Source organism: Apodemus sylvaticus, chromosome 12, assembly GCF_947179515.1.
Source record: "Apodemus sylvaticus chromosome 12, mApoSyl1.1, whole genome shotgun sequence".
NCBI classification, from domain to species: Eukaryota; Metazoa; Chordata; class Mammalia; order Rodentia; family Muridae; genus Apodemus; species Apodemus sylvaticus.
This window is the reverse complement of record NC_067483.1, coordinates 7,590,242-7,617,928: the sequence shown is the minus strand read 5'-3', so window position 1 is coordinate 7,617,928 and position 27,687 is coordinate 7,590,242. Positions and strand designations below refer to the sequence as shown.

The 27,687-nt window shown below is 37.7% G+C and overlaps 1 protein-coding gene and 1 pseudogene across 2 annotated transcripts in view; one reads left to right on the top strand and one right to left on the bottom strand.

Annotated features, from left to right (window-relative positions):
- The window catches only part of LOC127697709 (contactin-associated protein like 5-2), a 909,987-nt gene that overhangs the window by 239,344 nt on the left and 642,956 nt on the right, over nucleotides 1–27,687 (top strand). The window lies entirely within an intron of this gene.
- On the bottom strand, nucleotides 4,516–5,632 carry LOC127697710 (heterogeneous nuclear ribonucleoprotein A1-like; annotated as a pseudogene).

Here is a 27,687-nt window from a genome sequence, read left to right as displayed (position 1 = left end):
ATCTACTTACCTCAGGTAGGGCATCAGTAACATACCAAATCCAAACCAAATCAAAACAAAAAACAACAATAAAGTGAACAAAGAAACAAAACTATTCTACCCAATTTGAACTTAATGAACTAGTGAGATTATGGCTGTTTTCTAGAGTAGGAATGAGGGATGTTGCAGGAGCTTGGCTAACTCACAAACAGCTGCATCACTGAACAGCCTGCCCAGCATGAGTCCTCACAACAGATGCATCCTGACAGCTACCTGCTTCACAACTCAGTCTTGAAGAGTCTTGTTTCTCTAGAAATTGCCATTGCTTGTATAACTTTGGGAAAGGAGTTTGTGACACTAAAAAGTGTCAGCAGTTACCTAAGGCTTTCCTGAAAACAATTCATAGTTTGGAGAAGAGGATCTACATCCTTACTTTTGTGGTGTGGTATAATGCTAAGAATACAAGTGGACTATGATGGATTTAAGGACTCACCAACCATTAACTCTTCCCTCCTACATATGCATCTTTGCCATCATTCAACCCTTTAGATAATATTATTTAGGCCTCACCTGATGAAAATGTGTATTAATCAGCATGCTATACTTTTAAAGTCTACTAGCATTTTCCTTTATAGATATCGAAATATACAGTTTGAATAACATGTATTATATTTCTGAAAACACAATGCTTCCTATGTATATATATATATTTATTGTATGTTTTTCAAGTCCTAATTTTGACCCTAACCTCTCAGTCTGTCTCAGATGTTCAAACCTCTTTATCTTTGGTCATTGTTGGAAGTTCCTCACAACTTGTAGAGCTTTATCATTTAGAATAAGTTTGCTGAAGTTCTGGTGATACATAAAATAATAGCATCAAAAGGAGAAGTGATTATCACATGCTGGTTGATGTCTCTATTGTGTTCATCTGTTCATCTCTGGATATTGGATAGCTTCCCTTCAGAGATTCTAACTCTGTGCAAATGCTTTGCCTTTCATTCATTTTCCTCTTCTAAGTCTGCTTGAGAATTAAAACAAAGAATCTACTTACCCCAGGTAGGGCATGAGCTGTCCTAAATAATTCTTAAAGAGTCAAAGTGAGAGCCTTTTCAACACAGAACAGTTGCTTAATATAAAGACAGACTCTTGTTGGGCCCTGGCCTTTCCCTGCCTTTGTGTAGACCTTTCTATGACCATTATGTAGCTGGTCATTAAGCTCATTATCTAACTGAAACTCTAGAATAAGGAATTGTTAAAAGCTATTTTTAGATCAGCAATTTTAACACCAAAAATAAAACATTGAATTAATTACTAAAAGCACAGCTATTGAGCTCCTGTGTGAGTTTAACAGAATGTGGTGACAACAAGCTCCACAGCAACATAACAAAGACATCCATTCAAAGTTTTCAAGTGAATTGAGACCAGAAAATTCCTGTAGTGGGATAAAAAAAAAAGGAAAAGTTAAATGGTGTGGGCTTTCTACCTCACCTCCCTGCCTCCCCTCTTCAGAGACAATGAGTGTAAAGATGAACAGGAAAGGGTTCACAAAAAAGAAATTTTTGCTTTAAATAAATCAATTACAATTAATTCTATGTTTAGTTATTTACTAAGTCCTTATCCCTTGTGTTTCTGCTAACATTCAGAAGTTTTACAAAAATATCATTTTCAATTACCATTCTGTATAATATATTGTTGGGCACAGCCAAAATAATAATAAGCACTGTTTTAAAAACATGTTATTCAATAAAGTTTAAAGTAATTTTTCTCAAAAATTACTTTTAATTCTTTTTTTATATGTGGAAATATTTAAAAGACCATTGTTAGTGAGTGGGTAGTTTTACTGTGAAAGACTACCCCAAGAAAAAAGGTGCCTTATCCAGGATGCTTGGCAAATTTGTATTCTCCTGAGACCAGTTTGGTAAGAATAAGAAATGAGTTTCACTTTGCTGCTTCTGTGATGGCTTCCCAGAATGGGTGCAAGGTTGCTTCTGATCAGTACAGAAGCTGATCGAACCTTTTACAGAAGTAAGTGCAAGGATTCTCTCATAGCTCCAATTCCCAGACTAAGGCAGAATAGCAGCACCTTTCTGCTGCTATAAACCCAGACTCATCCTTGCCCAGCAGAGTGTGGCCTAACAGTGATCTGCAGTAACGTAACACTGACACACTCATAATTCACTTTTCCTCTATTTTTCTCTTTGATGCCAAATGAAGAATCAACTGTTCTTAAGTTTGATTTATATTAAGTTCAAGACGGTATAGGTCCAGAGGTGTACTTTAGACCTTTCTAAATGCTTCCAAAGTTCCAAAGAACATATGTAGAAAATTCAAATAAATGTTTACTCAAAACAAAGGCAAAACTCATTACTGGTGACAAAAGAAAGGATTTGAAATATGGTGATCCGTATTTGAGTTTCAGCTTTTTAGTATGGTAGATATATGCTTTGTACTTAATGTCTACATATAAAAAGCTCTTACAAGCTTAATTCTCAAATGAAAATAATGATTTATAAAAGAATTCTATAGTAATAGATTTGCGGTGTTCAATAAACAATGTCCATGTGGATGAAGTAGAATGATATTGGTACTTTGAGTTACCTCCCTCCCCCATTTGTCTTTGGAATCAGCAATCACGGTTAATAATCTCAATGAAAAGACAGTTCACACAAGATTGGAGAGGGCTCAGTGAGTAATGTAGTTACTATGCAAACATTAGGACCAAATTAGATGCCCAGATTCCATTTGCAAAGTCAGGCATGCCACAACATACTTTAATGCCAGCACTGAGGAGGCAGAGACAGGCTGATCCCTATGACACACTAGTTTACGTAGTGAACCAAAGACTATTAAGAAACTGTCTTAAGTGAAGTGGGTAGCTGCTGAGAAAGGACACTTTAGATTATCCTCTGGCCTCTCTTCTTTCCGTGCATTTGCACACACATGCATAAACACACACACACATACATGCATACACACACAAATACACACACATGCACATACACACACACACACCACAAGTACTCAACACTCAAGAGCAAAATTTTTCATAGTCAACCCACTCTGTGTGAGGAAAACATCTGCAGCTTGCTTACTTAAGCACAGAGAACCTCTACAGAGCTGGTAACAGTTGAAGTTTATTTGCTCATGCATACAGTCAAAATATATTTTCTAAAAATCTGAATACTTTCACTCATTGTACCACTCCTGACAGAGAATGTTACAATGCCTGTTTTACACTTAGCATACAATATATATTGATCATTTGAAGTCCAAGAGAAGAATTTGCCAAAATAATGTTTCCCATTTGCAGCTAAGCAGTCTGAGGCTCCAGAAGAATACTTTTCCTACGTTGGAATAGAGAATAAATGAAGGAGTGATGGTGGTAGCCGGAAGAGCTGAGTCCCTAGAGTCAGTACTTTCCACTTTCTTGTTACCATTACAGATGTTAGCATCTAATGAACAGATGAATGAACAGTGATCAGACAATGATAGATAACTTTACTAGACAGCTGCATACAGACATGGGCTCAAATCCAGGCATGTTATTCGCTGTCCCTTGCTCCTATCCTGTCTGGTCTGTGGCCCACTCACTAAAATATTTGGGTTGCATGCTTTCCCTCTCCAGTATTTCATTCTTTTTGTTGTTGTTGTTTTTGTTTAGTTTTTGATTTGTTTTTAGATAAGATTCTCCTCTGGGTCTTGCACTCATCAATCATTTAGGCTGACAAAGATTCTCATGTATATGGAGCCACATGCACACATATGTGCACGTGAATGCACTGGACAGAGGACAATGTCAGGTGCTTTTTTATTTTTTTCAGGTGTCATTCTTTTTTTTTTAAGAGAATTAAATGATTTATCGAGTACACATGATAATGGATGATACACAATCTTTATTATCATCTGTTATTTTATCTGATACTGTTATTCAAATTTGATATTGCATAGGGTATGTTAACAACCATTTTGTAACCAAATTGTAACATTGCTTGGATAACACTTTCAATGGTGAAACTCATAAAAAATTAAAATTATAACAGTAACTGGCAGTTTAACAACACCAAGGTTTTTTAAGACAATGGCTTTTCCACCCAAGCAACCATAAATAAATTCCAAATGGAATTTGGCACCACCCTGAAGGAATTCTAGCTTCACGAAAGTTTACCAAGATGGCTTCAGAGTAGACAAACTTTACACTGCATATAAACACACACACACACACACACACACATACACACATTTATTCAAAGTCATGATTACAATTAGCAATCAACAGCATGGGTGAGCATTGTTGGAATGCTTTATACTTTCCACAAACAGAAACTAAAGTAACTTGTTATACAAATAATTAGTCACAAATACATGCCTGGAGTTTTTGCCCACACACATAAGTATTATCTAAACTATGTCTTCTTTTTAGCAGCTGGGCCCTGCTGCCACTGTGCTTGGCTGAGTTCACAAATCTGTTGTAACTTGTGGCTTCCCTGTCACTTCTCTGTCTCTCCTCTCCTGCTAGATTTTGTTTCCTGGATATAATTAGAACCTCCTGCCACTGTCATAGCTATTGCTGCTGCTGCTGGGACCTCCACAGCCACCTTGGTTTTGTGGTTTGAAAAGTACTGACCTCCACCACCCTCAGGATCAGAGCTCCTGCCTCCAACATTTCCTACCTTCATTGGTCCAATATTTGAAGTCTGGTTGTTGAAATTGCCAAAATCATTGTAGCTTCCACCATGTCCAAAAGTACTTACAGTACCACCACCAAAGCTACCTCTGCCTCCTCTGTTGTATTAGCTGTCACAGCTGCCACTCCCACCACAGCTGCTGCCCTGGTTTCCATAACCCTGTCCACCACTTCTATAGCCTCTGCTTCCTCCAGAGTAACCATGGCCACTGCCTCCATAACCACCATCATTGCCAAATCCATTATAGCCATCCCCACTGCCACCATATCCACCACCTCCATGGCTGCCACCAAAGTCACCATGACCACTGAAATTCTCTCCTTGACCAAAATTGTCATTTCTACTAAAACTTCCTCCAGAACCACCACCAAAGTTTCTGGAACCACTGCTACATTGGCTGGATAGCACTAGCCATCTGTTGCTTCGACAGGGCTTTTCTTACTTCACAGTTGAGGTCATTCAGAGTATGGTAATTCTGAATAACAATCTTAACCACAGAGTCATGGTCATCAAAAGTGACAAGAGCAAAGTCCCTCTTTTTATCTGCTGCCTCTGTCAGTCATAATTTCTATCACTTCAGTCCTCCCATACTGCTCAAAATAATCTCATAGGTGATGATCTTCAGTGTCTTCTTTAATACCACCAACAAAGATCTTTTCATAGTTAAGTGGGCACCTGGTCTCTGAGAATCTTCTCTCGACACAGCTCTCTTAGATTCTGCAAATCTTCCATCCACCTTATGAGGCTTTGCATTCATGGCAGCCTCCACTTCCTCCACAGTGGCATATGTGACAAACCCAAAGCCCCTGGATCTCTTGGTGTTTGCATCTCATTACCACATAGTTGGTTAGTGTTCCCCAAGGCTGAAAATGTCTCCTAAGACTTTTGTAGGTTGTTTCGAAGCTCAGCCTTCTGGTGAAGAGCTTCCGCAGCTGTTCTGGCTTCTTGGGAGACTCCGACTTAGACATGATGGCAGGGTTATGAGAAGCTTCAGAGAGGCTTTCTCGTCCCCGCCTGTATTTTTATTGCAAAGATATCTCTCACAAGCCTGGAAATCTCCACAAAGGTGACACTAGCTGGCTAGGTAACTGCACATTCTCAAGAAGTGAGACGACACAATAATCATGATTGTCAATATTGGCAGATCCTTAGCCATGTTAGGCACAGAGTAAGACTGCATATTCAGAGTGGGCCCAAAGCCCTACAGTGTGGCACACTTTTCTTTAACAGTAGGGAGTCACATGCACTGATTTTAGATTGACATCTCAAGCTCCAATCTCTTCCCTCTTTGCTATTATCCACATACATAACCATGTGTCATAACCATGACAGCACAGTTTCACAAAAGATTTGGAATAATTACATCTATGTGCTAGGATTGTTTTTGGCAGCTTGATTTGTGACATTGCTTGGATGACACTTTCAATGGTGGAACTCATAAAAAAAAATTAAACGTTACAACAGTAACTGGCAGTTTAGCAAACCAAGGTTTTTGAAGACAATGGCTTCTTCACCTAAACAACCATAAATAACTTCCAAATGGAACTTGGCACCACCCTGAAGGAATTTTAGTGAATATCTAGGACAAATGATGAGCTCCTAGTTCACAGAGTTTTCTTATGAAATGAAACAAACTTTATGCTATATAAAATAAATTATAAACAGAATATAATGAATTTGTGTAGAGTTGTACTAACATGTGAGTTGTAATAATGTATGAGACACATTTTTAGAACCTCATGTAATAATGAGTAAATATCTATTAACTCATTCTTTTTAATATCTTTACATTCAGAATGGAATAAAAAGAATCCCACCTGAAGAGATGGCTCCATTGGTAATCAGGAAGACTTGAATTCAGTTCTAAGGATCCATGCTAAAAAGCTGAGATTGCTGACATGTGGTTCAGCAGCCAAAAGCATATACTGCCATTGCAGAGGAACAGTTAGGTTCCTTCACTCATGTTGGGCAGCTCATGCCTGCCTGTAACCCCAGCTCCAGAGAAACACTCTCCTAATACCATTGTCTATCCAAAAGATCACTCTCTCTCTCACACACACACACACACACACACACACACACATACACATACTACACAAAAACTAAATCTAAATCTAAATCTCCTTTTAAAAGGCCAGATCACTCTTCTATGTATATGTTGTGGCTGTTATCTTGGTGTTTTCTATGGGAATCTTAACAGGAGTGGATGTGTTTCTGACTCTTTTGCCTCCTTTTTTTTTTTTTTTTTTTTTTGAGATACTTCTCCTCCTGTTAGGTTTCCTTGTCTAGTTTTGATTTGAGGGCACTTGCCTTACCACATTTTGTTTTGTTGTCTTGTTAGTATCCAAGAATATAAGAAAAATACTCCAGATTCAGATAGTATGCAAAAGCAAAGAGCAAGAACGTTTCTTCAGCTGAAGTTCCTGTATGCAGGGTTCTCCCTATTCAGGAATGGAGAACCTTAGTGGATTCACAAACCCAGCTCTTATTGTCAGTTATGGGAATTGCACAGAGGGGTGTGTGTCCCTATACCTTGATTGGAGAGCTCTATCTCTACTGGTCTGACTGATTTTACAATTGGTTAGTCTCTGAAGACTTTCCTCCCTCGTGTTGCTTATCCATTGTAACTACCTATTCTTACTTCAGGCCAGATGACAATGTATCCTAAAACTAATTTCCCACAGCTGTTGTTTGCTGACCACAGCTTCCTGGATCTGGGTTCTTATTTCTAGAAATAAAAACTAAGGCCTAGTCTCCCAAACTGCCATGGAGTCAGCCTGGCTCTGGCTAACTCAGTTCTTTCAGTGTTTGGTTGTTGACCATTTGAGGCCTGCTGTTTTCTGTTGGGAGATAGAGGAGGAATGTATCTGGGGAAGATGGAAGGTGGGAGTGGGGCTGGGAGAAGGGAATACTCTGTTCAGGTGGTATTTTATAAGAAAATTATATATTATATATACGTAATTTATGTATTATGTGTATAAATATCATATTATATCTCAGTTTTATAGAAATGAAGATAGGAGGATCCTTAGGGCTCACCAAAAAGCCAATTAGATGAAGTCCTATATTGTGACAAGCTTCATCTCAAAAGTCCAGGGTGGATTCAAACAATGAAATTCAAGAGTGTCCTTTAACTTCCAGATTGAAATATATACATATGTGCCTATACACACAATGAGCACATATATGCAAATATAGTATTAATATTTATATTATTAATGGTGTATTAGGTAATGCTTATTATTTGCTGATTACACAACAAGTTGGTAGAGCTTTTAATAGATTCTCTTATGGTTTGGTGATAGCTCTCCAAATTGGGTAATTTTATTTATCTTCATTTTTACCAATAAGAAAAGAAAAAGCCAGAGGTTACGTAATATTTCCTGAGACATAAAACTGTCTAATTGATAATTCAGGATGCATCTCAGGCCTGGCCCACTCTTAATCACATTGAACTTTCCCTTAGCTCCATCTTCCTCTTTCCCCACTGAATAAAGCCTTCTCAGGAACCAATCTGTTTACTCTATCCATCTAGGGCTCACCTGGGAGAGCAAGAATGACTCCCTACTTGTGCTGGAGAGATGAGACAATTAAATTCCCTGGTGTCAGGAATTGCTTGAAAAACTGTGCCCGTTTATGACTGCCTAGGAGCTGCTTACAGACATTCTGGTTCCATGGTCTGCAGCAAGCCCTGCCCCAGTTTCTGCATGTCAGGTTGTTTTCCTGAAATTCAGATGTATGAGGAATCTGGCAAGACTGTTTTGCATTAATGCTCCTTGAATCTCCAGGGGATTCCTGACAGAAGATAGAACACTATTAAACCAGTTGTTTTTCAGCTTCTCCAGTGCCAAAGCCCCTTGTGACAATCTGCTGATGTCCCCAGAAGCATCATTTTGACAGAATGCTCAAACTGCCTCTCCTCTATCAGTGTGCCAACTCAGCCTTCTCCAGCTGACTGCTCTCTTCGAGGAAAGCCTACTAGCCAGGGGTTCTGGTAACTTCCTTCTCCTTAGATGCTCATTTATGAAACACATCAAGTCATATGAACACTTGAGTTTTATCCAAAGTATTCTGTCAGTTGGATGACACTGCAGCTGAAATCCGGGTCACAAGTTCGAGGCAGTTTAATGCTGAAGAGACTGTTTATTCCCCTGCCGAGGACTAGTCTCAAGGACAGCATTTCACAGAGGGCAGAGCTGACTCTGATGGATGGAAATGACACTGACTCCCAGCAGCATTCTCACCAGGACAGTATTCATTCCCAGATTCCCATGCACATCGAAGACAACAGCACTATCAGGATAGTGAATACTTGCTGCACAAAGAGGGCAGTGAAATAATAGCCTTCACAATGTTCTGCTTGGTAGCTGCTGCCCTTGTCCTTGTAGAGTAAATGACAAACTAGGCTGAATGGCATTACCTTCTGAAAGCTACATCCTGCAAAAAAGGCAGAAAGTAAGGATGCAGTTTAGAAGGTGCAGAGTGGGAACTTGAATGGCATGTGATTTGCAGCCTTGAAGAATCACAGCTAATTCTTCCTTCTCACCCATCCCTATCTTGATTCCTGATCCTTTGCTGGGTTCTTTAATTCATTGTGATGATGAGTCCTTTGCTGATAGCCTGTGTTTTTAAGTCTGTTTGAATAACAAATGAAACATTTAATAACAGTTCAAATTTAATAGTATCAAACTGTATCTACCAAGAGCAGTCAGTGTGCCTGCTCATTGAATCAGTTGTAAATGGGTCTAATTGTCAGTTTCTCTGTCTTCTGATTTGTCACAGGTTTAAAAGGTAATCTTTTAAAGCTAGAACTTGGGAGAAGTTCTATTCATTCACAATTATTAGGGTCCCATGCAAACTTCTGTCTGGTTATTATGTTATATACTATGCTCAGATTTTCCATGTTTGCTTGAGTTTTCATAACCCTTACTTAGAAAAAAATTATTTTGATTTACTTTTACTCTTTATTTTTGAGATTTTATTTTAATGACATCATTTTCCCTTTTTATTCTACCTCCCAAACTTTCCCATGTACTCCTCCCTGCTCTCCTTCAAATATTTTGCCTCAAATGGATGGAGCTAGAGAACATCATACTAAGTGAGGTAACCCAGACTCAAAAGGTGAATCATGGTATGCAGTCACTAATAAGTGGTTATTAACCTAGAAAACTGGAATACCCAAAACATAATCCACACATCAAATGAGATACAAGAAGAAAGCAGGAGTGGTCCCTGGTTCTGGAAAGACTCAGTGAAACAGTATTTGGCAAAACCAGAACGGGGAACTGGGAAGGGGTGGGAGGGAGGACAGGGGAAGAGAAGGGGGCTTACGGGACTTTCGGGGAGTGGGGGGGGGGCTAGAAAAGGGGAAATCATTTGAAATGTAAATAAATTATATCAAAAAAAAAATATTTTGCCTCATTTTCCCAATAATTATTATTGCATTTATATGTATGTATATATATACATATATATTCGTTCCTACATATAAACTATTAATTCCATATAATGTTTCTTGTGGTATATGTTTTCAGAGATGGAACTTTGAAACTGGAAACCCAATTGGTACGCTCCTTTCTGGGGAAGATCACCAGTTCTGCTCCCAGCTTTATTCAGTTGTCAGTAGTTCTTTATATAAATAGGGTTGAGGCCTCATGGGCTTTGGAAAAAAATATTTTGATCAAAACCATTAGATGTTAAGGGCTGGAGAGTTGGCTCAGTCATTAAGAACACTGACTAGCTCTTCTAGAGGTTCTATGTTTAATTCCCAGCAACCACATAGTAGCTCACAACTATCTGTAATGGGGTCCAATGCCATCTTCTAGTGTGTCTAAAACACATCTACATTGTATTCATATACATAAAATAAATAAAACTAAACAAAAAAGAAAAAAAATAAAACTTTAACAAAAAATTAGGACTTGATATATAGTTCACTAGGTGAAGTGCTTACCTAGTATGAAGCCATATGTACCATCCCCCAGGACCTCTTGAACTGGGCATCATGGTTCACTTCTAATTCTAGGACTTGTATTTAAGTAAGAAGGAAGAGGATCAGGAGTTTAAGGTCACAGTGAGCACTGGAGCAAATATGAGGCCATGAGACTCTGTATTATAAACCAAACAAACCTCTAAGAGGAAGCTACAACTCTCTTGTTTCAGTTCTGCAATACTAGTTCTGTGGACACAAGAGGATACCTGGTGTTGCTGGACAGGAAGCATCATTGAATCTCTAAACTTCAGGTTCACCAAGAGACCCCCAGATCAACAAATATTATGGAGGTCTTAGTTAATCTTTCTAATGTTGTGAAGAGATACCATGATCACAGCAACTCTTATATCGCAAAAAATTTAATTAAGCTTGGCTTAATTAAAGCTTCCATTTCATCAGAGCTGGAAGCATGAAGATATGCAGGAAGACATTGTACTAGAGAGGTAACCAAGAGTTCTACATCTTGATTTGAAGGCAGCAGAAAAAGTGTAAAACAAAAGGCCTGGCTTGAGCATCTTATACCTCAAAGCCTAACCCCAGTGACATGATTCCTCTAACAAGGCCACTCCAATCCCAACAAGGCTATACCTCTAATAATACCATTCCTTATAAGTCTATTTGAGCCATTGTTATTCAAACTACCACAGTGACTAACTGAAGAAAAAAAACACTGGCATGTACACACACACACACACACACACACACACAGAGAGAGAGAGAGACACACACTACTTGTAAACATACAAACACACACAATTAAAATTAATTTATAAAAAAGTGCAAAGTTGCCACATAGGCAGGCCCAGTATCTCCATTTCTTCAATGCATAGCACATAAGACACTGCTCAGTACAGGAATTGCCAGCTTAATCCTCCTCTAAAATCATTTATTTAGAACAGTATGCCTTATTGTCCACCTTTCTGGTTCTGGAAGTAAATTGTATGGTCATAGAAGTATAACTGCTCCAGTAACATGAAGACAAAGACAAGACTGTACCATAGGAAATAGATATTTTGCAAATAGTCTTTGAAATATAAACAAATAAATGAATCAATCAATATTATCCAAGTCTGGGATAAAAAAATAACTGCCATGGAAATCATTTTAGGGTCTTCTATAAAGTCATAAGATTTGAGACTATTCCAATTTGGTTTTCTAGTTCACCATAACACTTTCTTGAATCTGTCCATACACGGTGCCTAGTTAAGTGTCTGACAACAATTCTCCATATTATGAAAACAGGGTTCTCTATTCAAGTTGTATCTGTAGTGCTGTGTTAGATAGTGGTGTTTCAGTCTTTAAAGATGTGTAGGTTGTTTTGGTTTCTTTACTTTCTTCTGAAATCATTTCACCAAAACTTGCATTTCTGTCAAGGAACTAAAGTTAGTATGAACTAAATTGCTTAAAGGGTAAATGTTTTTAATGAAATAAAAAGCTATAATATTGCTAAAAGTAAATTAGAAGAACAAATGTGTAAGAGTTCATGCCTTCTTTAAAGCAGTTGATAGTAGATCAAGAAAATGGACAGGAACGCATCACCAATTCTTATATTATTAAAATAAAGGAGTATTGATTGGTCACAAAAACACTAGATTTACTTTTAGAAGAATTATTATTAAAAATTCCATACTTTCTAACCTGTAATTGCAGATGAACCAAGTTTCCTGGGTATGCATTTTTGATGTTATTAAGTAGAACAATGCAGTGGAAGCACCATCAACATTTTACAGATGGAGATGGACAGAAAGAGGCCAATAAAAATATGGCTGGAATTTAGGCATGTTCTGTTTGGATGCTGCAACATTGTCTCTGTGGTATAGGCTGAAATTGAAAAAATTAGTGCCTTTCAAAAATCATTTGATATTTCAAACATGCATATTATTTTGATCAGTCCATTGGGAATCCTCCCCTTCTAACTCATCTATATCACCTTCAACACTTTGGCTCCCAGATGTGAAAAGAAAAAAAAAAGATAAACCTTACTGACATCATTTAAAACTTTTCCTATGCCCCTTGGTGCCTACATCCCTGAAGAAACTGATTTTCCCTCTTTCAGCAGTCATCAGCTAGCGGTGTGATTTCATGAACACTTCCCCATACAGGTTAATATTTTGTATGGGTGATTGGGTGAAAGTCTTATGCATGCACTAACAGAAACTGTTAGTTCATGTATGCAACAGCAATGTTGTGTTTAAAAACACTGTTTTGCTATAGTTAGAGCCTCTGGCTCTAACAATCTTTTTCTGATGATTATGAAGCCCTAGGAGAAATGAGGAGGTAGTGATATTTATGGTTGAGCATTCCACAGCCTCAATACTGATTGCTAATCAGTTGTGTGTACCTTTGTTAGTTATTATCTACTACAAAAAGAAGCTTCTCTGATGAAAATTGAGAGATCTAAGCCGTGGTTATAAAGAGAAGCCTCTAGCTTAATATTACATCCATTCACACATATGATACAGAAATCGGATCACACATGCCTAGAGACAGAGCAGCTTCTCCATGGATTCTGATCACAGCCACAAAGGCAGAAAAACATCCAGCGAGTAGTGTCTTTGGTACAACCTGGTCCAAAAGGCAGCAGTGCAAGTGACAGTCCAAACATTCTTACAAATCAGGGCAACATTCACAGTATCATCAGGACTAATATAGGAAGCCAACAGCAGTTAAATATCCATAGGATGCCCTTCTCCTCCAGAGCCATCCAGGTCTTCTTTTTTTTCTAGATTTTTTTAATTAGATATATTCTTCATTTACATTTCAAATATTGTCACAATTCCTGGTTCCCCCTCCCCCGAAAATCCCATAATCTGTCTCCTCTTCCCCAATCAACCATCCTCTGCTTCCCTGTCCTGGTATTCTTCTACACTACAACATCAAGTCTTTTGAGGACCAGGGACCTCTCCTCCCTTTGGTGTATGAACCATTTGTTGCTCAAAGCTCTAAGAATCCAGCCACTGCAGAAAGCACTCTCTGCACACTGAAGAATTCCAAATCCCGTAGATTAAAGTGCAAGGGTATGGAAATGTTGCAAGCACCCATTCAATATCAATATGTTCATGCCAAACCTGACCAGGACTGCTGCCTGCTGCAGGTCACCACCCTCAACTTCACCTTGTTCCTATTGCCATGGGAATGATATTTACCTCATTTATTATTAATGTGAGAACAAACACGTGGCATCACTGTGTGAGATTAGTGTTCCAAGATTCTCCTGTCTGTGGTGGTCAGAATCTGTGCAGTAAACAGGGTATGCAAGTCATCCTGAACCAGGTGCACAGTATTCGGCTCTTTGACTGGTGGCATCAGCAGTATCTGTTCTCCCTGAGAGTGTATTTCATGCTTCCTGTACCCTCAGGATAAATTCCAGTCTAGTCCATTAGTAATCAGACTCTGTTTGGAAGGGGCAGCTACATTGTGTAGCTGATTAATGGTACACAGGTTGTTTGGGTTCCTGAAACTCCTATTACAGGAGGTTGAAAGGTTGAATCAAGAGGAAAACCAACTATGACTTATAAACATTTTAATATAAAATTTGAATATTTGAAAGGAAAAACCTGGCCTCATTTTCTGTGCTAAACCTCAACTGGTGCTGTTGAGTTTGTTCTTCATTCTTTTATTCCAGGGAATGGGTGATCTTTCCTTAGGGAAAAGTTAAACTCTTATTCTTGAAGGAAGAATGTTTTCCCTTACAGATTAGAGCAACCCAGAGGCTTAAAATCATTGCTCCAATGTTGCTGCTCCTCAAATTCAAGTGAATATATTTTTCTTTTCCCTTTACCTGCTCCAGAAATAAAGCTGATAACAGGGTTGTCAGAATCTTATAAGACTGATTTGTGTATCTTATTAAAAAGTTCCTTTTCGATATTTATTACATGAATATTGATGGTTTTGATGATTTTGTAGTTTGGGTTTTTGTTTTATTTCACAACACTTGCTAGTGATGGTAATAATTTTGTGACCATGGTATTGTCCTAAGAACTTTATAGATTGTGACGCTAATCCTTGTGTCTTGCAAGGCAGTTGAAACCCTTCCCATTTTATGGTTGAGAAGCTGAATCATTGGCTTCCTCAAGGCTAGAACTACTGGTCCAGGCAGAGCCGGGATTCTGACCCTGTCTTTTGCTGCACCACAACTTCAAAGGCCAGTCTCACTTTCTTGTGGCACATAGTTGTACAAAGAGCAGGCACGGTGTGAGGAAAAAAGTAAAACAATGAGTTATTTGAATCTTTCAGATAAACATACATTAACTGAAAGGTAAGACAGAGTTTAGGAAGAACTTTGGTATTTATGTTAAATTGTTATGCTTAATAATGCTAAAGGTCATTTTAAAAACATACATTGCATATTGAAAGCAGACGTCAACTAGAAGCAATTACTGGCTTTTCTCTGCCCTGTTCTGTCCTTTGATATCTTTCTTTTTCCTTTTTAAACCATCCCGTGTGTATTCAGGATCCTGGTCCTCTGTTCATACAGAAATGTTGATGCCCTCCTTGGTCAAAGTCCTTATTGTCACCGGCATGTTCTGTGAAAATGATGTGGGTGGGTTTTTGTTTATTACTTTTGCTAAGAAGAAAGTCTTCTTGCTTCCTTTCCTACCTGGGCATGGCAGGAGATGCACATTAAGACAATACTTTTATACTCAAGTCCTGAGTTCATCCTGTAGCACTGCAGGTCAGCCTCACTGCCTGACAAAAGTAGTCCTTTTGAAACAGGGTCTTGCTATGTAGCCCAGGCTGGCCTTGAACTTAATCCTCTTACTTTAAATGCCTGGTGTTGTTGGGATTATAGGTGTCAATCACCAGATAGGACAAAGACAGAAAACGTTCTTTAAACATAAAAATATTGGGTGGATACTATTGTGTGCTAAATTGCTAAATGAGTACATTGGTTTTTACCTTCCCCTACCCCATGCTATTTAAGAGCATTCTTAAGGATAGGTTTAATATGGTCGCTGACAGCTAGCTTTACCCACACTGAGGGGAATGCTGTCACTGGATGAACAGAAAGTGAGCCTGGGTCAATAAGAGACAACCACCAGATTTTTGATACTTAATTATCTAAAGCAAACAGAAACCCAAGGACAATAAGTACTTCACAGATCTCTGCAATCAAAAGTTGCCTCTGAGGCGAAAGAAAAGTAGCACAGAGTCTGGAGTTCCCAGAACAAAAGATCAAAAGATGCCATGGAGCAGAGGAAGTTGTACTTGTGGATTGTGTGTCTCCCATTTAGGTTTACCCCAAGTGGGTGAAATAAATGTGGCTTAATTGTAAAAAAAAAAAATGCATAAAATTGAAAAGCTTCTGTAAGGCAAGGGACACTGTCAATAGGACAAACCAGCAACCAACATACTGGGAAAAGAACTTTACCAATCCTACATCTAATATAGTGCTAATATCCAATATATACAAAGAACTCATGAAGTGAGACTTCAGAGAACAAAATAACCCTATTTAAAATGGGGTACAGTGCTAAACAAAGAATTCTCAACTGAGGAATATTGAATGGCTGAAAAGCACCTAAGGATATCTTCAAAATCCTTATTTATCAGGGAAATGCAAATCAAAACAACCCTGAGATTCTACCTCATACCAATCAGAATAGCTAATAGATCAAAAACTCGGGTGACAGCAGATGCTAGTGAGGATGTGGAGAAAGAGGAACACTCCTCCACTTCTGGTGGGATTGAAAGCTGGTACAACCATTCTGGAAATCAGTTTGGTGGTTCCTCAGAAAACTGGACATAGTATTACCTAAGGATCCAGCTATACCACTCCTGAGCATATACTTAGAAGATGTTCCAGCCTGTAATATCATCCTGAGTAAGGCAACCCAATCACAAAAGAACAAACATGGTATGTACTCAATGATAAGTAGATATTAGCCCAAAAGCTTAAAAAACACAAGATAAAATTCAGAGACCACATAAAACTCTAGAAGAAGGAATACCAAAGTGTAGATACTTTAGTTCTCCTTACTCAAACAAATGTTGAGACAAAAAAAGCTGTAAGGATTTTTGTTTGTTGGCTTCGTGTATGTGTGTGTGTGCGTGCGTGTGTGTGTGTGTGTGTGTGTGTGTGTGTGTGTGTGTGTGTGTAAAATTAAAATTACTAAAATAAAAGCAAATGGGTCATTTTTAAAGCATTCCAACACAAACAAAGGACGGGTTGAAAACTACAAGATGGATACTTAAATATTCCCAAATTAAATTTCAGTAGTCTTTGATTGTGTGCTAGAATCTCATATCTCCTTGGATGAATATTTTGATGCAGCTTCTAATTCTTAATTAGATAAATTCATCTTTTTAAGCATAGGGGAATTAAATTAGTAAATTCTGTGAATTCATATAAACCTTAATTTAATAACATATACACAAATCATATAGGGAATCTATTTGACAAATCTTATTGTGTTAAAAATATTAATCAAAGAAGAAAAGAGGGAGATTATATAGAGCTAAAAATTATCCATCTCAAAATAATATGGGTTTAAATGTTTGAAGTAATATTGCAATGATTCAAGACTGATGATTCCCTTAATTTTGTGTTTTCTGAATTGGCCTGAAACTTTAATATATTATAAAATTATGTTCTGTGTTGAATCAATGAACAATTTCAAGTCACACCCACCAAAGAATTATTGAGTTCACCTCCAACCAATACTATTCACAATTTTTAAACTGCAGAAATAAAGCATGACAGAACTAACACTGATTAAAATAATTAGTTAGATGAATAGTTAGCTTGCCCATTTTCTTTTAAATATTAAAATATCCTGTAGTTAGGTCTTCAAAGAACTACAACTTCAGGCCAGTAAATGACTCAGAAGGTAAATGTACTTGCTGTCAACATGATGACTAGAGTTTAATTCCTGTAATACACAGCAAGCAATAAAAGAACCAATTTTTCTAAATATTGCCCTCTTAGGGAAACAGAGTGTCTGATATTAAAATAGGTCATGCCAGGATTGAAGAGGGCCCTTATGCAATAAGCTGCTTGCTATCATAGCATTAGAACCTGAGTTTGAACTCCAACACCCAGATTAAAAGCAGATGTCTTGATGAGTGTTTTCAGTTCCAGTGCGGAGGTGATCAGATGCATGTGGCTTTCTAGAGATTGTACAGCTTAATGGGAAAGTCTCAGGTATCAGGAAGAGACCTATTTAAAGAAATATCTGCATGGATCCTTAGTCCTGGCATCAGTGTTTGACTTCTGACCTCTATTCATATGCATGTACATGTATATGCACCAATTAATGTGCATGCCCATGAATACACAGATGTGCATAGACACATGTATATGATAATAATTCAATAATGACAAAGCTGGCTGTCCTATCCTTGTCCCACTGCACTTACTTGTATTTTTATAAATAATACACATAATGTGCTATTATCCCACTTAGGATATTCACTTAAGAGATTTCTTAATGACATTTAATTGTACATATTTGACCATAGTACTGATTGCCAGGAGTAAGGCTTGTGGCAGAACTGATAAGGACAGTCACAATAAATAAAATACCAAGAAAAAATAAGCAATATCCATGCTATGAAATAAATGCAACCATTTAGGATTTTATAAAAATGCCTTGGACTGAAGTTAGATGTATATTAGGGGCTCCAAATAGGTCTCTATGAAATGCAATGTGTGAATTTGCCTTAGTTTCTTTTCCTACAATAAAATGACCTATCATCCATCATATTTGGAAACTAAGACAACAGGAGCATTCTGGAGCTGTTCATATCCCATCTACAATAAGCAAGCATAGAGATGAATGCATGTTAGTGCTCAGCTCACTTTGTCCATTTTAAACAGACCATAATTCCAAGCCCAAGAAATGATTCAGCCAGCATTTAAGATGAGCCATTTCCTAGTTAGTATTTTATTGCAATGAAAACACACCATGACCATAGCTTTTATGGAGGAAAATACTCAATTGAGTCTTGCTTACAGTTTCCGAGGTTTATTCCATTATCATCATGGTTGGAAGCATGGTAGAATGTGCACAGACATTGTCCTCAAGAAGTAGTCAAAGTACTACATCTGGTTCTGCATGCAGCTGACACTGGTCCTAGATTGAGCTTCTGAATTCACCAAGCCCATTAATAGTGACATTGTACCTGATGTAAGAGATGTAAGGCCATATATCTCTTGATACTTTTCATTTAGTTCCATTGTGTAATGATCAAGTTTTCAAATATATGAGCCCATGGAGACCATTCTTACTTAACATGACAAATCTTCACACATCAAATAACATGATCAAGAAGATCTCCCAGAAATATGCCCAGAACTCCATCTCTCAGGTGATAAAGGATTTTGTCAACTAGACCATTAACACCAACTACCACAAGATTGGGGCACAGTTCAGTGCTCAACCATCTTAAGTAGCAGAAGATGGGTAGTCTAGAGAGCAAGAATAATGTCCAGGAGGATCATGCTGGATGTAGTATTCTAAGAACTAGAAGAAGTCTTGTGCCTGTTGTATGGGAAAAGAATAAGAAAGAGGGGACTATAAGAAATAAGCATAGGCAGAGGACAAAACACAACCAAAACTTGTATTTGAAGCTAATTGCCTTAGGCAGCTCTTAGACATTTCTGCAGTGGATTCTTTCAATTTCAATTGTTTCAAGTGACATTCTTTCCATTGGTAAAGTCTATTTATTTTCTCATAATGAACCAGTAAGTACATCTTTTCTATCATTCCAATATGGACTTGGATGCAGCTGTGTTCACAACATCACCAGACTGCAAAGTAATGTTTTTAAAATACTCTAAAATGTCTTACAGCACTAGAGACCAGAACTTGAGATCACCCATAGAAGAGCTTTCTCTCTGTCTCTCTGTCTCTTTCCCACTCTCTCTCCATTTCTCTCCTCCTTCTGTTTCTTTTTCCCTTTTCAACCAGACACTGTTGCTGATATCTGTGCCATTCTTTCTTGCATGGGAGCAATACAGAAATGAATGAATACATGAAAGCAACCACTTCTGGGCTGTTCTGGATGCAATAACTATATATTTAAAACATTTTTTGAGCATAATGGGTACAGTATAACCTTGGAGCTAGTACTGGATACACATGAATTCAGCAATAAAACAGTCTTAAGAGATGATACACATGAGTCCATTCTCTTCTTTTGCTTGTCCAACTTCACTTGTTATTCCAAACATATGCTTGTTTAATTCTTTCCATATCATGTAAATTGTTAGTTGATGAATTAGAATGTTAATGGTTTTTTCCTTGCAATAAATCAATACAGTCAATATTAATCAGTCATAACAGAAAAATGTACTTTAAAACCTGTGGGGATGGTCTTGTGGGCAAATTATTTTCCAAGTTCATGTGAAGATGCAAATCTGAATCCCCAGAACTCACATAAAAGCCATGTGGGGACAGGAATCCTCTTATTATCTCATCGTATGGGAGATAGATGCAACGGAACAATCGCGAAGGTTGGCTAGCCTTTCTAGCCACAATGGCAAATTCCAGGTTCTTCCTTAATAAATAAGGTGAAAAGCCACTGAGAAAAACATCATAAAATTGACATCAAGTTTTCACAGAAATGTATGTATATGTAGAACTTCCTACACATACCAGATCCCTAACACTTGCAAATACATATGCATACATGCATACAAAAAGGAAAGAAAACAAAAATAAAGAAAAGAATATCACCCTTGAAACACTGGTGATTTAGTGCCATATTTTTTAAAACACGTTCACTAAGATATCATGGGGGGATAAAATATCTTTTGCCTTTCCAGGTAGAACACGTGGATACAGCTTTGCAACAGAGGGGAAAATAGAACCATGATGGAGAATACACCTGTATTTCACTGATAAGGAACCACATAAGAGGCAGATTCCAATAGGATGGCTACCAGCTCAGCTTATGTTGCCAAGGACAATGCAGAATATATAGTGGCAAGTAGCACTGTTTCTGTCATGATTATTATTCTGTCACAAAATATCTACCCTGTTCCCAGTCACATTCATTCTCATCTTCTCATGCCTTTCTGTTGACACTATAATCCACATAATTGTCATCCATTCCTTTAGAAGACACTTTGAATCTCACCAATACTACATCTACTTCTAAGACTAGGTTTATGATAGACTCTAGAAACTATAGGCAGCCCCTATTGAAAGAAATATCTTGATCTTGGAAATAAATAATTAATAAAACTAGTGTCATCTAACTAAGTCCATATACATGTACACATCCATATCCAGTAAGAAAAATTGAAGCATGAATAACAGCAAAGGGAAACATGGTATTAATTCCATCTAGGAAAAGCTATATGACAAGCCCATGCTACTTGCAACCTCTTGAAATGTTACCATTAGAAGAGGTGGTATTACTTGAAAGTAGAATCAGAGACTCCTTCCTACCATCATCGTATTTTTCTACATCACCCATGTATCAGATACCCTCCTCAATTGCATATGAATATATTATGTGTGAAAATGCATGAGATAAGGATGTAACTCAATTGGACCATTAAACTGAGTTACTTTACCTAACTCTGGTGTTTTTCTGATCTGGTGGTAGTTCCTCAAAGTTTTTGTAAACTCTCTTTTTAGTGTATAACTACAGAAAACTTCAATTTACCTAAGCACAAATCATCAAACTATCATTAAGCATAATTATTTAAGCAATCATCGAAACACACAATACGAAAGAGGGAAACTTAATTTGATAAACAATGATGGAAACTGAGTAAGCACCTAGGAGGGTGGTCACTTCAAGCCTTGTGTGTGCAGTAAGGATCTCACAAAGGAATATAGAAAGAGTTCCCCACACCCCCAAGACAGGTAAAGCGGAATGTGGTTAGGCACAAGTGTTCTCTTTACAGCTAGGTGTGTTGTGAAACTTCTTTCCCTGAGGAAGATGGAACAGCATCAGTTCATCCTAGGAAACCAGTGAGTTTATTGGGCATACTTATTTTTCTAGTTTGGTTTCTGTGTCTATAACAAACATAATGAGAAAAACCATCTTGGCAAGGAAAGAATGAGTTTCATCCTACATGATCCAGGAAAGCCAAGCCAGGAACTCAAGGTCAGGGCTTAAAGCAAAAAACCATGAAGAATGCTGCTTACTAGCTCTCTTCTATACCCTAAAACCATCTGTCTAGGTGTTATGCCATCTCTAGGGGATTATGTCCACCTTCAGACAAATTTGATCAAGGTAATCTCTCAATTGAAATTTCCTTTTAAATTGTCCACTTGGTTGTGTTAAATTGACAAAAACAAATAAGTACAGATGATAGGTGAGAAGTTACTCAAATGAGTTTGCAAAACCAAACATTGTTATTTTGGAGGGTCTTCACCCAGCATGGATTCTGTCGTTCACATAGCCTCATAGATGCAACATCCTTCTCTTATTATTTTCCAACCTAGATACTCTAGTCCTACCCATCTAAACCCAATTAGGGAAACTTTTCATACAACTGAGTGGCATCAGTGAGTCAATACTCTGATATGTGGCCATTGATTTTCTTTGTCCCGCCTTCCTGGAGAGAATATGAACAGTCCATAGATACCCCTAATAATAATTCACTCTATAAAGGAGTCATAGCTGATATTTTGAAGATGGTGGTACTTCTAGGGAGTGTTTCCTGTTCAAAGGAACTGAAGAAATATATAATTAGCAAAGTCATGAGCAAAGGTGCAAAAAAGAGTGGATTTCCTGCAGTTGGGCCTGCATGAGACTGCTGCAGTTTCTGCTTAGAGCCTAAGGCTTTGCTCGTGGCTACAGCAGCAGTGTAGATGCTAGGGGTGGGGATTAAGGATGGCTTTCTGTTTTGACTGATAGTCTGGTAAATGAAAAACTTTGTTCACTGTGAATGTTATTTCCCAGGATGTATTGCAATCATGTACATGTTGTTTTAGTTTCTTTTCCTGATGCTGTGATAAAATATTCTGACAAAGACAACTTAGGGGAGAAAAAGTTTATTGTGATTTGCAGTCAAGGGAATGGTCCATCATGGCAGAGAAATTAAGGTATGAACTCAGAAATTTGCAATTAACTTGCAAGTATTCATCATTCCATTCTCCCAGCCCACTGCAGGCTTGCAGGCTTCAGGACTTGGATGCATGTCTTTTCAGGAACAACATTGGTGTCTCAATAGCATATACACGGGGTCCTCTAAATGTGGAGGCAATGACAGTGACTATGCTTTCAAATTGTTGGGAGCTATACTCCTGTTCGTAAAACTTTCCAAAATCTGGGTCCAGTAACATCCTGTCCTGAAGGAGAAGGGACATGCAAATTTCCATGGAGAGAGAGAGAGAGAGAGAGAGAGAGAGAGAGAGAGAGAGAGAGAGAGAGAGAGAGAGAGACTAGTTTTCTTCAGTGTTGAGATTAGTGGAAATGTGGCTATTCTTCTTTTTCTGTAAACAGCTCTAATGACTGATCCTCACTGGAAGAGAAGGGACATGAGAGCATTAGGGGCACTAGTTCAGAAGTAGAAGGAAGTTATAACAATTAGCAGGGAGGGAAGTGAACACAAGTTAAATGTATTATACATGTTCAAATATGTAATGGAATCTATGCTGAATAAATAGAACAAACTAATTAAAAATAAAAGAAAAATGATTATAAAAAATGGGTTGTCAAGAATGGTCGGTGAGTAAAAGCACCTGTTACCAAGAATGACAACCTGAGTTTGATCTCTGGAACCTAACAGATAGAAAGAAAAAAACCTAATATTGCAGGTTTTATTTCTGACCCTGTAAACACACACACACACACACACACACACACACACACACACACACACACTGTGGCATGTATGCTGTACTTCCAAATAAATAAATGAATAAAGAAAATAATTAAAATATTTTTTTTAAAAAAGGCATTAGTTGCTTTAGCTATTCTATGTACTCTCTGAACAAGGCATTACATCCAAGGACACCATTGTTTCCAGTTTGATTTGGGTCTTAGTCATTAAGTGACTAGGCATTGTGCTTTACAAGGACAACTCTTTTGTTTAGATGATGAAATGTATGATGCTTGCACTTGATAATCAGTGAATTTTCATTTTCTTTCCAGAAGCAGTATATAATCTCCAAAAATGGGACAGCTGTATATGTTAAATAAAGTGTGGCATCAATCGATCTTTTAAACTATTGTTACCTTTCTAATCTGTGAACTAATATTGTGCTGTCCTCTCAATCCTTTTTCACCACACCTTTGTTCCTACAGCAAACACCTTAATGGAGTTTTTATGCCTAGTTGTTTGCTGGGAGCCAGCCCCAGCCGAAGTGTGTCTTTCTTCTTGGTTCTTCTCGAGGCAGCAGAGAGGGGCGGGGGCAAGAATACTACTCAGCAATTAGAAACATTGAATTCTCAAAATTTTTAGGCAAATGGTTTGATCTGGAAAATATCATCCTAAGTGAGGTAACCCAGTCAAAAAAGAATACACATGGAATGCAATCTCTGATAAGTGGATATTAATTAGCCCAGAAGCCCTGAAAACCCAAGGCATAAACCGCATAACAAATAACTCCCATGAAGAAGTATGGAGAAGGTCCTGATCCTGGAAAGGATTGATCTAGCATTGGAGGGGAATATAAGGATAGAGAAAAGGATGGAGGTGATTGGAGAATGGATGGAGAGAAGAAGGCTTATGGGACATATGGGGAGGGGAGATCCAGGAAAGGGGAAATCATTTGGAATGTAAACAAAGAATATAGAAAATAAAAATATTAAAAAAAAAGACTTTGTCTTAAGAACTTCTGGGGTAAGACTTTGTCTTACAGAAAATTTAGGGTTGCTGTATAATAAAAAGTTTACTTATCTAAGATACTAGGCTAAGCTGATCTGCCTTCTGTGTTCCTCTGAAGCCAGAGACTGTAGTCTCAGGCATTTAACACTTCATCCTAAAACAGCAGGAGATTAAGTAAAGGATTAGTTGCTACAGCCTTTCCCCTATAGTCCAGATGCCTCTTGCTTGTCAGTCTATGGGGAAGTTAGGAGCAATAAACTTCTATTGAATCAGGAGAATAGAATAATACTTGCAGAAAAAAAAAAAAACTTCTACATAAGTGAATATGCATAATCTCACATAAATTCATACAAACAGCTTCAGACATATTTTCATGCAGTCAGTTTGGCCCAGCTTGCATGCATTCTCACAAATCATACTTACACATAGACATACATACATTCCCACAATTACATACTTACACATCATACTTACATATGCATATGGAGCAAAAGAACAAGCACCTGTGCAGAAAGAACTCACTCATTCTAGGTGAAAAATGGACTCCAATATTTATTGCATTGAGAAAGAAAAGGCTTCCACCCTTCTAATGCTAAATGAATTAAATTCATTTTTGTAAGAAAAAAGCTTTGTTTCTCTTAATAAGACCAAGCCTGTCTTGTCCTTACCATGGGACCTGTCCAGTCCCAAGGTAAGGAGAAGCCTGCCTGCTCCTTCTGATCTCTGTAACATCCTTATTTCTCTTTCCCTCTGCCTCCTGAACATTGTTCTCTTAGTTATTTTACGTTACCTATAGTTTCTAAGTTATTCCACTTTGCATTCTCCTTCTAATCTTTATCTCTTCTGACTAAAACCTTCTCCTCAGTTCAGTTCTTCTCTCAGCTCTGTTCCTCTCACTCAGTCCTTCTGCTCTGACTTCTCTTGTCCTCAGCCCTTAAACATCTTTCAGAATACATGATCACATGTTACAAAATTCATCATAAGTTCACACAAAATACCAAGTCATAAATTGAAATAGAATTTTACAACAAAGAATATTTACATGCATATCCATTAAGAGTAATTATCTAGCTATCATTTGTCTTCTCTACAGGTTTATAGACCATTTAACACTGTAACTAAGTTATAAGTGAAGTTTTGTATAGATAAACCAAGTCAATATTTTATCTTCTGTCCTAACACGTATAATAAATCCTAATTTCCTTTTTATGACCTTTGGTTAATTGTGTTACAACCTCTTGGAATGTGCTCTGAGTAGGAGAAAGTCTGTCTGTTGCCATCTAAGAGGAATTAACTTGTGACACTTGGGAGACTGGTAGAGTTCTCATTGCAGTCTTGACTATAAGAAAAAGATCCTACTAGCAGCCCCATTATAAAATAACTTAATAATCACAGATATAATTTTAGAAATTCTTATAGGATCATCATTAAAACTTAAGTCACCTATTTTTCTACATATCATCATTATAAGACAATACATCTTCATGGATCTGCAGAGAACTGCTCTAAAGGGATGTGCTATTAGTTATTGATTACTATAAATATATAATAATAACAGGAAAAGCATATAAATAGCATGAATCTCTCCTAAAATTAGTCCCCCAAAACTTTGCTGAATGGGGGCTCACCTGTCACAGATTATATAATAATTTCAGGATGATCATCTGCTAGTATATTAGCTTGTCCCATTATGGCTCCTGACAGTTGTTGTTATTGCCACTCCTACTGAAATCATTATACTATGAGGGAAAACAATCTCTATTATATCACACACATCATCACTTTATCCTTTGGTGATCAACTAGTTTAATATTCTTCATTCTTCTGACAGTCCCTCCTACACTTTTCTCTCAAAAATAGGCAGGACACAGCTTCAATGTCCTATTCATTACAAATATGCTGCAGACCTGTCTCTGAAGTTTCTACTAGAGCATAATACACCATCTCTCCTATTTCTTAGAACCAAAATGTCCCTATGTTTCTCTCTCTGTCTCTGTCTCTGTCTCTGTCTCTGTCTCTCTCTCTCTCTCTCCTGCCTTCTTGTGTCACAGGTCTTTTTGTAGAAATACGTACATTAATGTGTGTATGCTTGGGTGTGGAGGCCAGAGGCAGCTATCTGGTGATACTTCTCTGTTTTTTTCTTAAAATTTATTTATATACTTTATGTATATGAATGCTCTATCTAAATGTACACCTGCATGCCAAAAGAATGCATCAGATCCTAGTCTAATTGTTTGAAGCCTCCATTCCATTGCTGGAAAATGAACTCAAAACCTCTGGAATTGCTGCTAGTGCATTTAACTGCTGAGCCATCTCTCCAGTCCCTAGTGCCTCTTTTCAATTAAGCTCTATAATATTTTTGAGATGTGGTTTTTCACTACAGGTAAAACTTATTGATCCAACTAGACTGGATGTAGAGGAAACAGGCCCAGGCACCTTGTCTCCTTCTTCTGAATGGTGGAATTACAGGAACATGTCACCATTCTAGGCTTGACACTTGCTTGGATGTAGCTCAGGTTTTTATGTCAAAACACTTTACTGACACATCCATCTCCCCAGCCTCAGACACTTCTAACTTCTCTTGAAAATTTGTCTTGATACATCACGTAACTGAATCATTGATCCATCTTAAACATCTACTCAAAGGTATGCAGGGGAAGATTTTTACCACAGCTAACAACCTATGGGAAAATTGAACTGATGTGGAATGTTATAAACAAATTGTGTACCCTCTACCTGATGACCCTTACATATTGAAGCCATCACTCTAAATGTGGATATAATTGGAAACAATTTTTTTAAGCTTAAAAAAAGTTAGGTAAAGATGTAATTAAGCAAAAAGAGGGAGAAATGTCAGGAAAACACAAAAATAATGTAGCTATCTACAAAGGATAAGGTGCCTCAACAGATGCTTAGACATAGGAACCCTGAACTTCAATTCCCACCTCTTGAAATGCATGAGCATGTCTATAGGCTAAGTTATTCAGCCCTTAGTGCTTTGTTATGGCATCCTAAGAAGTACTTCATGGAATATTTATTACTTTGTATCAGTGAGCAAATGAATGATAATAAGAAAAACAGCACAGTAGACTAAGTGCTTGTTGCACAAATATGAGGACTCTGGTTTGTCTTACTATTTTCTATTAAAACAAGAGTGGAAGTAGTTACTTGCAACCTCAGCTTTGGAGACAGACAGACAAGTGGATCCTGGAGGCTGACTAGACAGTCAACCTAAATGATTTAGTAAGATCCAGGTTCAAATATTAAGGTGGAAAAACAGCAGAAGATGATATCCC